Source organism: Aulostomus chinensis, chromosome 2 (genome assembly GCF_037954235.1).
Source record: "Aulostomus chinensis isolate RoL2024-O1b breed Wild chromosome 2, RoL_Achi_v1.0, whole genome shotgun sequence".
In the NCBI taxonomy this organism is placed as follows: domain Eukaryota; kingdom Metazoa; phylum Chordata; class Actinopteri; order Syngnathiformes; family Aulostomidae; genus Aulostomus; species Aulostomus chinensis.
The window spans coordinates 2,294,626-2,308,576 of record NC_141321.1 but is presented as its reverse complement, the minus strand read 5'-3'; the positions used below and the strand labels follow the sequence as shown (position 1 = coordinate 2,308,576).

The 13,951-nt window shown below is 47.0% G+C and overlaps 1 pseudogene; it reads right to left on the bottom strand.

Moving 5' to 3' along the window:
• Nucleotides 1-7,890: 7,890 nt before the first annotated feature.
• On the bottom strand, nucleotides 7,891-12,733 carry LOC147268783 (axonemal dynein light intermediate polypeptide 1 pseudogene; annotated as a pseudogene).
• Nucleotides 12,734-13,951: the final 1,218 nt, after the last annotated feature.

Below are 13,951 nucleotides of genomic sequence, written 5' to 3'. Positions count from 1 at the left end.
ATCCTAAACAGTGAACAAACAGCAATGACAGAAGTGAATCCTGGACATAGAGAAGTTGCGTCTGCGCTTGGCAACGAGGAAACGCGTCTTTCCTCTGCGTGATGACAGTCTGATTGAAATCTGCAGTCGCCTGTCATGTGGAGAAGTTATTTCTGCGTTTGTGTCTCCTCATCACTACGTGAATGAGTTCAGAATCTAATCTTGGGGTTTGTCTTTGTATACTTGGTTTCTTCTGATGTTTACGGGCTCTTATGATGTGTTTGGTCGTCTCCACTTTGTCTTTGCAGGTTTTCAACCATCCCATCATCTGCCATGGTCACTGCCGACCTTCAACCTTTACAAGCATTAGCGTCATGTCATCTGCATTAATCGGGATCGATGGCTTCCTCCAGTGACAGAGTGTTGGGTTGGTGTACAATCGTCTCCCTCTGTCAGAACCTTTGGTTGCAGTTCCAGCTGGCATCCACAAGGTGGAGGCAGGGGACCATTTTATGACTGTCCTGACTTCACGCCAACCCTGAGCAGCTCTCCTTCACTGCCACTGTTGTACTGTATATTGTATTAGTTCAGATCAGATCCAAAAGATAAAATATGTCCAGTTTGGAGGACGGCACCAGAATACAAAGGGGTTTACACAGATTTACAGGATTTTGATCAGAAACAACCACAAGTTTACATTTTTGTTTTCCCCGTTGTTTTCCTCTGTTCTCTCCCTCCCCTCATGTGTGTTCCACATTGAGACAGACACCATCAGCGCGTTAGAAGTGGAAGGCACTTGACCTGATACCCCCTTCACCCCTGGAACACATTATGTAACTGGTGCAGCTTTCTGATGATCATTTTGAGCCTCCTTGTTGTTGAGTAATCCTGCATTTATTCTCAGGATTACAACAAACAGGAAGAGCTCCTGTCAGGCTTTGCCACATTTTAATGAAGTGTTTACTGTTCGCTGCAGCTTGCACATCAGATTAGAATGGACCACACTCACTAACTCAGGGCCGGGGCCATGTGGAGTCACACGGAGGAGCAATTCTGGTCCAATAAATCCAACCTGACACAAAACCTGACTGGTTTAGTAGCCATGCTACTACACATGGCTCAGACTTGTTGCTAAAGAAACGTCGTAAACCTTCTCTTACCAGTTCCTGTCCTTCACTTGTGTCTCTGTGTCTGTTTGTGTGTGTGTGTGTGTGTGTGTGTGTGTGTGTGTGTGTGTGTGTGTGAGTGACTTTGACAACACATACTGATAAACAAAAAAACAACAACCCAGTAATGGGTTTTTATGAAGATGATGGGGGGCCCGTAGTGCACCGGTCCTCCCATCTGAGTCCATCTGAGTGCGGCCGCCACTGAGTGAATGATGTCAAATTTGAATCAAAGTGAATCCGCTCAGGCTTGATATTGGTCAGAAAATCAGCTTCAGTTTGAGAAGGTTTAGGATTTGTTTGTCTGATAATATTTGATGCTGCATTGAAAACCCTTCATAATCATTAAAAGGCCTAAATTAAACCAATGAACCTCAGCAGCTGCTACCTACAGGAGCAGAAGCTCTCAGTCTGTTGTCATTTCAACTCCATCTATAAACCAAGCAGACGCAGGACAGAAACAAAACCTGGAATCTTCAAAACCTCCACTTTGAATGCCTCCAATGAAGGAACTCCAGCAACTTAAAACTTGGAAGTTTGTAAAAGTGCTTTTCTCAGCTGAAAATCTTGGCTTCCGGTGTCCTTCGTGTTGCGTTCATGTGCAGTAAAAAGATCCCTCCATTTTCTATGCTGCTTATCCGTTTGAGGGGAAGAAAAAGATTTCCTGGGTGAATCAATAAAGATGAGATCCATCTTTTCATCATCAGAGGTCCTCCAGGTTGGGTTCTTCATTGATGGCTGCTGATTTGATGTTGCTCCAAGTTTTGATTGCTGCAGTTCTCTGGTCTGTTTTCTGCTGCATGTTGGATTAAAGAAAAGCTCAGCTTTACTGACTGGATGTTGTCATCAATAAATCTGAAACTCACAAAAATGTTGAACAGTTTAGAGGAAAGAGAAAGGAGCCGTGGAAGAAACAATAGATTTCATCTGGTGTTGTGCAGGTAGAAAGGAATCCATTTTCTGAGAGGATTTTTGGTTCTGAACAAAGATGCTCCTCTTGATGTGCTGTGTTTCTGAAGAAGGGTTTGATGAGCTGTTGAGCCTGGTTTGTCATGTCTGCATCAAAGTGAGTGGAAAAACTAGGATTGAGTTTGGAAATTCCTACTTGAAGGAAAAGATGGGCTTTGAAGCAGCAAATGAGTTCTTGGTCAGACGTTCCAGGACATGTTGCTGTCAGCAAGTGGAGAAACTGGGGTTTGGTTCCTCTCAGAATCACATGATCAGAACAGGAAGTGGATCAACTTGACTTGGACTCTGGGTCGGTCCACAGGACCAAAGACATCTCTGGTTGATGTTGTTCTTTAGATGTGTTGATTCTCTACCAAGTCAATAAAAACAGGATCTCCGTTCTCCACCAATCAAGACTTTTCTTTCTTAGGATTTCCAGTCTTGAACCACTGATCATTACTCACATTGTCTGGTGCAGGCAAGACTGATGTTCCCAGTTTAACTGACATTTGATCACATTATTATTACTATTATTATTATTAATAATAATAATAATAGTAATAATATTGTTATTATTATTATTGTTATTATTAATAATATTGCTATTATTATTATTGATATTGTTGTTGTTATTATTATTGCTATTACTATTATTATTACTACTATTATTATTAATAATAATAATAGTAATAATATTGTTATTATTATGATTACTATTATTGTTATTATTATTACTATTATTATTACTATTATTCTTGTTATTATTATAATTATTATTATTGTTATTATTGTTATTATTATTATTATTATTATTATTATTATTATTATTATTATTATTAATGTCATCATTAGAATTCCTGTTGTATTTGTCTAAATGTCTCCATAGTCGTTCATGGATTATTACCATTATTATTATTCTTCCTCCCACTCCTTGTCTATTTTCCACTCCTCCCACTCATCCACTTCATCTCCCTCCTACCATTCTTTCATCCCCACCTCCCATTCATTATCCTTTCTCCATCACCTGTTCTCCCTCGTCCTACCCCTCCACCTCCTCCTACTCTTCATCTATTTTTTTCCTCCTCCCATTCTTCCACCACCTACCCACTTATCCTCCTTGTTCTCCTCCCAATCTTCCTCCTCATCCCATTCCCCCTGCTTCCTTTCTTCCACCTCCTCCCATCTTTCCCTTTCCTGACTCTTCTGCTCCTCTCATCTCCTCCTCTTCCCTCTCTCTCTTCTTCCCACCCTCCTGCTCAATACCTGTCCACTGCTCTCCTTCCACTTCCCCCTCCTCCCACTCTTCATTCTGTTTCTCCTCCTCCCCATTCTTCTGTCCTCATCCTCTCCCTCCTGCCCTTCTTCCACCCCCTCCTCCAGTTTATCATCCTTCTTTCTCCTCCACCCATTCTTCCTCATTATGTCCCTCCAACTCCTTACACTCTTCATCTATTTTATCCTCCTCCCATTCTTCCACCTCCTCCAATTGTCCTCCACTTTTTTCTCCTCCTAATCTTCCTCCCCATCCCACTTCCCCTGCTTCCTATTTCCTCCTCCTCCTCTGACCTCCTTCTCTACCTCTTCTGCTCCACTAATATTCTCCTCTGTCCTCCCCACTACTCAACTCATCCTCTTTTCTCCCCTTCCTCCTCCTTCTCCCTTTCCTCTGACTCTTCCTCCTCCTGCTCAACTCAGCCCCCCTTTTCCCCTCCCTCTTCATCACTTTCAGCTCCTCTCCTTCTCTCGTCTCCTCACTACGCCCCATCCTCCTTTTCCCCTTCTTCCTCCAGCTCCTAATCCTCCCATTCTTCCTCCTCCTCCTGTTCATCATCTCCTTTCTCCTCCTCCTCCCATTCTTCCTTCTCATCCACCTCTTCCCACTCCCCCTCTTCCAGCTTCTCCTTCTCTCTCCTCCTGCAGCTTCTCCCTTTCCTCTCTCTATTTCTGTTCTCTAGGTTTCGTTTCCTGCAGTCCAACAGCATTTCAATCAAACATGTTGCTCTCCCCAAACTCCAACCTCCAACTCTGATTCTAAGATGATCCTCACTGACCAACATTTCTTCCACCTCCATCATAATAGAACACACTACCACTCAGATGCTGTTGCGACTGCAGGTTTTGCTTTCCCTTCCATGTGGTGTCAAAAAGCAAAAACAGACACTGGTCATGGTGCTCCTGGTTTACTGGGATGGGGTTCGATTCCCTACAGTGTCCTGCTGACTGTTTGGCATTGACATGAAAGAGCACAGTTCTCCTTCATCATTGTACCAACTGTTACTGACTCCAGTGTTGGCTCACGTTTCTACTCTTAGAAAAATCTACACATCTGATCAGGTTCCAACTTGATCAGTGAGAACTAACAATTTCTACATATTAACCAGTCGTTCCAGTGATGAAACTCTCAAGGTGCCACATCCACAAGCAGCCATCCTGGTGAATCCCATTCTATGATGCTACGTGTGATGGTGAGAAAGACCTGATGAAATATTCAGCAGACTTTATCAGGAGGGTTGGACTCCATCGTCTCAAAGTTCAAGGAAATGATGGAATAATTGGGGCTCACAACAAGCACCAGGTAATAAATGTTGTTGTCATGTAGGACAACATCAGCAGCTGTGACAGCAAAGATGGGAAGCTGATGGGATGTGACATCAGCTGGGCTCATATTATGATGAGCAGCTGGAAATTCCTCATCTAATCAGTTGTCTTCCCTGTTCAAATCCAATCCATTTGATTGAAGCAGCACGACTGAAACAAACACAAGGGTTCCAAAGTGCAGTACAGCCAGATAAAAATACATGAAGTAACACAACGGAAGCACAATAAAACAATGAAGTCAGTAGGATGAAACAGAATGAAAGAAGATCAAACAAAAAGTCAAATCGATGAGATAAAAATAAAGAGAGAGAAAACACTGTACAATCAAATAAAAGCAAATAGAATCCATAAACTAAAAGGTAGTCAACCTCCTCCTGAGTGTTAAAAGCCAAGGAGAAGAGGTGGGTCTTTAGATGGGATTGAAGAACAGACAGAGAACAGGCCTGTCTGATATGCTGAGTCAGCTTATTCCAGAGTTTGGGCAAGGCAAGGCAAGGCAAGGCAATTTTATTTGTATAGCCCGTTTTCACAAACAGTTTGTCTCAAAGGGCTACACATGGCATCATAACAACATCCTCTGCCCTTAGACCCTCACATCGACTGAGGAAAAACTCCATAGAAAACCCTTTTAACAGGGAAAAATCTGAGAAACCTCAGGGTGAGCAACAGAGGAGGGATCCCTCACCCAGGACGGACAGACGTGCAGTAGATGTTGCTACATACAAGAAAACAGTTTACAATACAAAATGTGGGAAACACGGAAATGTTAATAACAGCTGAAGAAGGAAGCTTCTGGTAGGGGAGGCAGGGAGAGCAAGCCAGCTTGATGGGGGACTGGATGGCAGACTTGTTCATGGAAGGGGAGCGCAGGCCGGTGTAACAGTAGGGAATAAGGGGGGGGGGGGGGCGATGCAGGCGGCGGTTGGGGCTCTGGTGGATCTGTGGAAACACAGAGAGACTGCGAGACACCAAGGCCAAACTACAAAGTGCAACAAGTAATGGTAATGACAGTTCCAAAAATGTGCAGGGAGGAGAGGAGGAGAGAGGGGGAGAGGAGAGGAGAGGAGGGAAGGGCTCCATGTAACCTGATGTGTCCCCCAGCAGTCTAAGCCTATAGCAGCATAGCTATCAATGGTTCAGAGCTACCTGAACCAGTCCTAACTGAAGGCTCTGTCATAGAGGAAGGTCTTAAGCCTGGACTTAAACGTAGTTAAAGTGTCTGCCTCTCTGACCCATGGAGAGATGCTGGTTCCACAGTAAAGGAGCCCGGTAACTAAAAGCTCTACCTCCCAGTCTGTTTGTATTGATACTGGGAGTCACTAAAAGACCTGCATTCTGGGAGCGGAGTGCTCTGGTCGGACAGTAGGGACTAATGAGCTCTTTCAAATAGGATGGAGCTTTATCATTGAGAGCCTTATAAGTCAGCAGAAGGACTTTGAAGTCGATTCTAGATCCTACAGGAAGCCAGTGGAGAGAAGCTAAAGTGGGAGAGATGTGTTCTCTCTTCTTAACTCCCGTCAAAACCCTCGCTGCAGCGTTCTGGACCAGCTGGAGACTCTTTAGAGAGTATTTAGGACATCCTGACAAGAGAGAGTTGCAGAAGTCCAGCCGAGAAGTGATAAATGCATGCACCAGTTTTTCAGCATCACTCTGGGAAAGGATATTCCTAATCTTAGCGATACTTCGCAGATGGAAGAAGGCGGTCCTAGTCACATGCTTTATGTGGGAGCTGAAGGAAAGGTCCTGGTCAAAAATGACCCCAAGGTTCCTTGCAGTTGTACTCGAAGTTAGGGTGATGCCATCTAGAGTAGAGATCCGATTCAAGAGTGTGTCCCTGTGGTGTTTAGGTCCAAAAATGATTACCTCAGTTTTATCTGAATTGAGCATTAAGAAGTTAGAAGACATCCAGGATTTAATGTCTTTCAGGCAGTCTTGCAGATGAGTAAACTGGCTTGTGTCGTCTGGCTCCATCGACAAGTAAAGTTGTGTGTCATCTGCATAACAGTGGAAGTTGATCGAGTGCTTCCGGATTATGTCACCTAATGGGAGCATGTAAAGAGTGAAGAGAATCGGTCCTAAAACTGAACCCTGTGGTACACCATATGTAACTCTGCTATACTCCGAATGGTCATTATTAACATTAACAAACTGAAACCTGTCAGATAAGTAGGACTTAAACCATTTTAGGGCAGTTCCTTTAATCCCAATGTCATGGTCTAGTCTCTGTAGCAGGATGCTGTGGTCGATGGTGTCAAATGCAGCACTGAGGTCCAAAAGGACAAGCACAGAGACAAGACCTCTGTCTGAAGCTATAAGAAGATCATTCGAGACTCTGACCAGTGCTGTTTCAGTGCTATGGTGTTCCCTGAATCCAGACTGGAAGGCTTCAAAGAGCTCGTTGCTGTGCAGATGTTCATGTAACTGCTCCAGGACAACCTTCTCAAGGATCTTGGAGATGTAGGGGAGGTTGGATATCGGTCTATAGTTGGCTAACACATCTGGGTCAAGAGAAGGTTTTTTAAGTAAAGGGTTGATGACAGCCACCTTAAAGGCCTGTGGCACATAACCTGTGACTAAGGAAAGATTAATTTGATTTAATATAGAAGTGTTGACTAGAGGGAAGGCATCCTTAAGGAGGCTTGTTGGGATGGGATCCAGCAGACAAGTGGCTGACTTGGAGGAACCGACTGCAGAAGTTAATTCTGACAGGTCAATGGGGGCGAAGCTGTCCAAGTATGCACCAAGTCTGGGAGGTGCTTCTATGGGGACTGTAGTCTGTCCTCCATTACTGGCAATCTTCGTTCTAATATTCACAATCTTTTCAGTAAAGAAAGAAAGGAAGTCGTTACTGCTGAGAGTTTGGGGCTGCAACAGCAAAGGCACGATCCCCTCTGAGCTTCCGTTCTCTCCAAATGCTGCCTAGAGAGAACCGGTTTTATTTTAGCTGCCTCCAGTGGTAGAAACTGGATTTAATGACAGAAGCGATCTGGCTGCCAAGTTGAGGTCAGGGTCCATCTTTACCCCCAGGTTTGTGATGGACGCTTTCATGTCCTGGTGTTTCTGATGTGAGTGAATGGACATTTGCCCTGAAAGCCTGAGCTGAGTCCTTTAACTGGACACTCCAATGGATTCTAGACATCATTTACATGTGAATGGTGCCACATACATGAGATTATTAAACTGGGACTGACATACATGGGTGGATATTGTGGATACACACACACACACACACACACATCTATACACACTAAGGTACTCATAAAATGAGCCTATTTTTTGCAGGCAGTCTTGGCAAAGGCAGCACGTCTGCAGCGAGGGGTCAGGATCTCACACTTGGTTTGCTCCTTCTTCTTCTTTCCAAGAAGACGTATTGGTTTGTAGCCAACAGCATGGAGTTTCTGGAGCTGCAATGACACAGTTTTGTATAGTCAGTTGAAAAGAAATGTACTAATGACAACAAAACGAACTAAACACTGATTGTTGGCAAAAATGTGACATTCCTGTGGACAGCATCCATGCTAGCAGCCTGTAGGAGGATGGAACTTCATGGTGAGTTTCCCTTTTGTAGAAAAATGAACGGATGTGCAAACAGGAACAGTTGATGAAGAGGAAGCAGAGAAGAAAACCTTCAGGCAAACAGCAACAGTCAGGCTACAACATGAATCCCATTTGTGACGCTGGTTTTTCTTTTAGAGAAGCAAAAACTGGAGCGTCAACAATGACGATTTCTAAATGATCAAAACAGAGAGAAACCTTTGTGATTCAGTGACTGCATGGGTGAATGCTGCCACCGCATTGATGCTTGGCAGTGAATACGTTTTCAGCTCTGCAGTGTGAATGCAGTCCATTTGTTCTCTGAACTCTCCACTGCTGTGTTAGGCTGGTATTTTGTTCTGAACACAGAAACACTTGAGGCTCACAGGATTTTCCATGTGGACCACAGAACTGATGTCCAACATTATCTGAGCAGTTTAATGTCATTTTAAACCACCACCCATGAGGGTGGCTTCATCCTTGATGGATGCCACGTTGTGGTTCTTCTTGCAGCCAAAGGTTTAAAACCTCAATGCAACTCCATGAACCAGGATCTCCTCATCTTCTGAACGACTACAAAGGTCCCGTTTTTTTCTCCATCAGTACAGGAGGTTCCAGGGTGCCTGGTGAGACGTTCTGCCTCATCTTCTTGCACATCGCTGCGCTCGGCGGGAATCACTATTAGCTTACAGAGTTGACTTGAACTACCTGGACAAAGGTGAGAAGCTATTTTTCCCTCTCAAGTTAGAAGATCGGCTGCACGGTGGTGCAGTGGTCAGCACTGTGGCCTCACAGCAAGAAGGCTCTGAGTTTGAGTCCCGGATTGGGCACAGGATCTTTCTGTGTGAGTCTCCATGTTCTCCCTGTTTCTGTGTGGGTTCTCTCTGGTACTCCAGCTTCCTCCCACAGTCCAAAGACATCAAAAGGGGACGAGGCTGATTGATTCTCTAAATTAACCGTAGGTGTGAATGGTTGTCTGTCTCTATGTGTTGGCCCTGCCATGGACTGGTGACCTGTCCAGGGTGAACCCTCCCTCTCACCCGTTGCCGCTGGGATAGGCTCCACCCCCCGCGACCCTTAACAAGAATGAGCGGAAGACAATGGATGGAAGTGAGAAGGTTGTTTTTGTAGCTGTGCGTTTAATAATGAAACCGTTGTTAATCATTGCTTTAAGGTGTAAACCATGTGAATTATGTCAAGGTGAGGCATCAGATCACCAAACACCCAGCAGAAACACATCTTAGCTGGAGAGGAGTTAGCGCCTAAGAGACGAATCTGCTTCTGACAGCAGGAGAAACACTTTCAAAATAAGAGAAGAAGAAAGAAACCGTACGAACGGCATTGGCAAATAACGTAGTGGTGCCTCCCTTCAAAAACAAACACCAGAAAAAGATGGTGTTAACCTTGCTGTATCTAGGAAAAAGAAATGAGGACATTCTTGCTATATAGTACAGAGAAAAAGCAGGAAGCAGATATTAAAAACAAGCATTTAAAGAGTTTTCTAATCACAAAATGCCTGAATCCTGTGGCAAAAAGAATAAAAGCATTCAATGGTGAATGTGGGACGACGTGATGCAGCATAGAGTCAGGATTCTTCAACGTACAGGCACCAGAGCCCTTGGCAGGGAAGAGTCAAGGTTGCAGGTGTCAGAGCAATCCAGGTAAACAACAAAAGACATTTCAGTGATTGGCAGACGGTCTTTTAATTGGATTGAAACAAACATGAAAAATCTACCCCTCCTTAGTGCAGAATTATTTATTGATTTATTTATTTTTTTAAACCTGTCCTGTTCAGCAGCTGGGGCAAGCAGCATCAATGTTCCTGGTGCCTTGTTGTACTGAAGCAGTTTTATCCTGCATAGGAGGAATCTGATAAACTCCTCCTATTGCCATTTGTGTTTAACTTTATTAGGAATGGTACTGGTTCATTGATGAAGCGACCGGACTGAGGCTCAGGAGTGGATAGGAAGAGAGAACAAGGACAGGATAGGGAAGACAAGGGGGAGGGGGGAGACAAAGCAGCATGCTCACAGCATGAGCAGAGCCCAGGGGCACAGGGCCCCTCTGGCCCGAGATCCGACCAGAGCCCCCCAAGAGGTCCGCCAGCGGCAAGGCTGACACCCACCCACACCCCACACCCAGGCGGGGCAGCCACAGCCCACCACAACGACCCGGCCCACCGCCCCCGAACAGAGCTACCCCCCCCCCCAACCCACGATCCCCATCCCCTCTACTCATCCCCTGCTCTCCCCCTCCCCCCAGAGCAGGCGGGCTTCAGGCTATAGGGCACCACCAGCCACCCAGCCGGGACCCTCCACTCCCCCGAGAGGCCCAGCCCACCCGCCGGGGTGAGTCGAAGGGACGCACGCCCAGGACCGCCACCCCCGGACAAAACAATCATACTCTCATCTTCCTCCATACAGGGGGTGAGTAGTCCATAGATGCTGATACGGTCCAGGGCACCTCAGACTTAGTGAAACTGCCAGCGAGCGATCCACTGCACAACAGCAGGGCCCGTGACCAACCCCAGCCCAACCACCACGCCGGGAAGAGGACCAACACCCCCCCCCCCAAAAGAGCCCCGGCCTGGCCCCCAGGCCTGCAATGGTGCAGTTAGCAAAGGAGGCAGCACTGGACCCACTCCCTGTCCCAGCTGCCCCCCCCCCCCCCATCCCAACATGTGTGCAGGGTGCGTGTCGTGCATGGGAATGTAGATGTGATGATGTGGATGACTAGAATGTAGTTAAAATTGGCGGAGGCACCCAGGGCATGGGAGCCCCGCCGGTTGCAGACAGCAGTCTCCCAGTACATCCTCATGCACTCCCCCAAAGCCTAAATGTCTACGATGTGATTAAAATGAGGGGGTCCAGCCCCTCAAGGCCTAGTGACACATAAGATGTGATGTGATGGGACAGAGAGGCAATGAGAGGGGCTGAGGAATGGGCCAGACATGCAGGGGGCCAACTTCCAGACTGGCCCCGCTGACCACCCCGTCACCATTGCAACCAGCCGACAGGGAGTCTAGCCTCTCTGATCCAGGTGTCAGATTGGAGCACCAAGGGGCACTGTCTGGAGATCCGGGCAGAGGGCCCACCACCGTGCTGTGCGAGGGCAGGGAGGGCTCAGGCCCCCAGTGCACAGCGGAACCCCCAGCCAGCAGCCCGTGGTCAGGGCCCCAGTTCGATCAGTATCAAGGAGGTCAGCCCCCATCCCTCAGACGTCCCCCAGCATCCTCCCTTTGTCCGGAGTGGCGACAGTCCAGGACACTGTGCCAGGGCCCAGCCCGCCCGAGGATGGGCCGAGGTTAGCAAACCCCACCCATATGTGGGTGCGACCCCCTGGGGGAGCAGCAGGGCCCCAGGAACATACTTAAAGGAACACACCGACTTCTTGGGAAATCCCCTTGTTGTGTATCAGGTTGACAGCTGGACCAGCAGGTAGAGACCCTCACCAGGTGTCTGATTCTGACGTTACAGCGTCTCCAGCGCCTCCTTATTTCATGTGAATTTCAACATCAAATATGGAGCACAGCTCTGGTTCTTGGGAGCTCTTTGACGCTCTGTGACATCATCGATTTGTCAGAGTGACTTCTTTGGAAGAATGATCTTGAACAGTTGGGCCTTGATCTGCTCATTGGACTCCTTCAGGAGCTGAATCTCCTTTGCACGCCTCTCTGCTTCTCCCAGACGTCTTTCATTTTCCCTCTTCTCATTTTCAGAGGACTGAGCTCTGAGTGTCTTTAGTTGCTCTGTCAGGTCCTGTTTCTCCTTCCGGAGCTCAGAGATTCTTTTCTCCAGGTCAGTGTTTTCTTGGTGAGCCTGCAGTTGTCTCCTGACTCCAAAGCTCACCAAGCTCTTGTGCAGCTTCTGGTAGGAGTCCACGGTTTTCTTGTTCTCCTCTCTGACCCGTGCCAGCAAGAGACCCCTCTCAACACAGCTGATGGTCACCTGCCTGATCAGCTCATCAAACAGCTGGCTGTACAGCTCCCTGCGGACAGGGCAGATGCCTGTTTGAGAGGCCTCCCCTTCCTTCAGCTTCCTGTCCAGTCGTTCCTGGAGGTTCACCACCTCTGCCTCCGTGCTGGGGTCAGCGGACACTTGCTGCACCAGCAGCTGCCCTCCGTCCATCCATTCCTTGGGAGGAAAGATGAAGTTGAGGTTCTCTTCGGTCGAGTCCACAGACACCTGGGAAGATCTGCTTCCTGATTTCCTATCAATCTTAAATTTACGATCATATTTCAGGAGAGAATCGGAAGGTGAAGCCATTGTCCTCTGCAGAGTAAACACGGTGGGAGATGGGTGGAGTCTAAAGAGGACCTGAAGTCTTTTACATGCTGAGTGTTCACTGATGTCAGTGACACAGAACACTGTCATTGATCTCAGCGGGTCCCCTCAGACCCTGGACCGGGCGTGTCCCCTCAGACCATGGACCAGGTGGTGCCACCTCACCTCAGCTCTGTGGCCATGGAGGGTCTGAAGCTGAAGGTCAGACATCAGACGACTCCCAGCTGGGCTTTGTCAGTGCAGCAGTGATCAGCAGCAGCCAGTGAGATGCTCTCTGCATGTCTGCTGTCATTTGTCAGCTGTCTCACCAAAGCTTTAATCAGGGGTTCACTTCTGCTCAGTGGAGTTTGATGAGGGAGTCAAATGTTCCTCCTCAACAAAACCTCAGTTCTTTCTCTCCTTCAGCATCGTTTCAAAAAGGCTCTTGTTCTTCCTAAAACTGTGCTGGGCTCTGAGTGGTCCTACATTTGCTCTCTCAGGCACCTCTGAGTTCTGAGGGTTCTACTGTTCCCATCATAGTGGATGATGTCATGGTTTCAGAGCATCTCCTTCATGCTGGCTTGGAGCTGGACAGACAGGAGAAAAAATACATTCGTCCATGTTCAGTTCTTTCTTCTCCTGATCGACTTGTTTTGGGTTTTTTTTGCTCATTTTGAGAGTGACATGACTCCAGTGTCACCTGGCTGCTGACATTGTCATGTGATCACAAAAGCACAGGAACAGCTGAAGCCACCAAGTGACACCATGAGCACGCCACGACCATCTGTTGTGTCTATATCACTGGTGCGCGCGCACACACACACACACACACACACACACACACACACACACACACACACACACACAATGACCCTTGTATCTTTATGAGGACCTGCATTGATGTGCCTCCCCTCGTCTCTCACTCTCACCACCACGACTGCTTACCTGACCCCGACCACAACTGAATTCTAACTCTGACCCAAAACCAAGTTTTCAAACTGCCTTCTTAAGGTGGAGGACCACCCTCACACTGTTGCTTCAATTCAACATCCACCCTGTCCACTAGGACATCAGCTGGTGAGTTGACTCACTTCAGCAGTTCCAGATTAACCCTTTCACGCATGAATGACCACAAACTCAATCAGGATGTGTTTTTCTGTTGTTTTTGTGACAAGAAACAAGTTTCAAACTTCTTTTAAACACTGATTGTTCACTTGTTCACTCCTTCATACATACAGATCAGCCACTCAGGTACACTTTGCAAGTATTGTGTCGCCGTGCCGCCCTCGATTAAAATTCTAATTAAAAAAAAAAGATAAATCATTGGTGCACAGCTGATGTAGTTAAAACCACAGCAGCGTCATCAACAGCCGAGCCAATCAAATTGATTGATGGCGACCCATCCAGGGTGAACCCCGCCTCTTGCTGAGGGTAGCGGGGATAGACTCCAGCTCCCCCTCCACC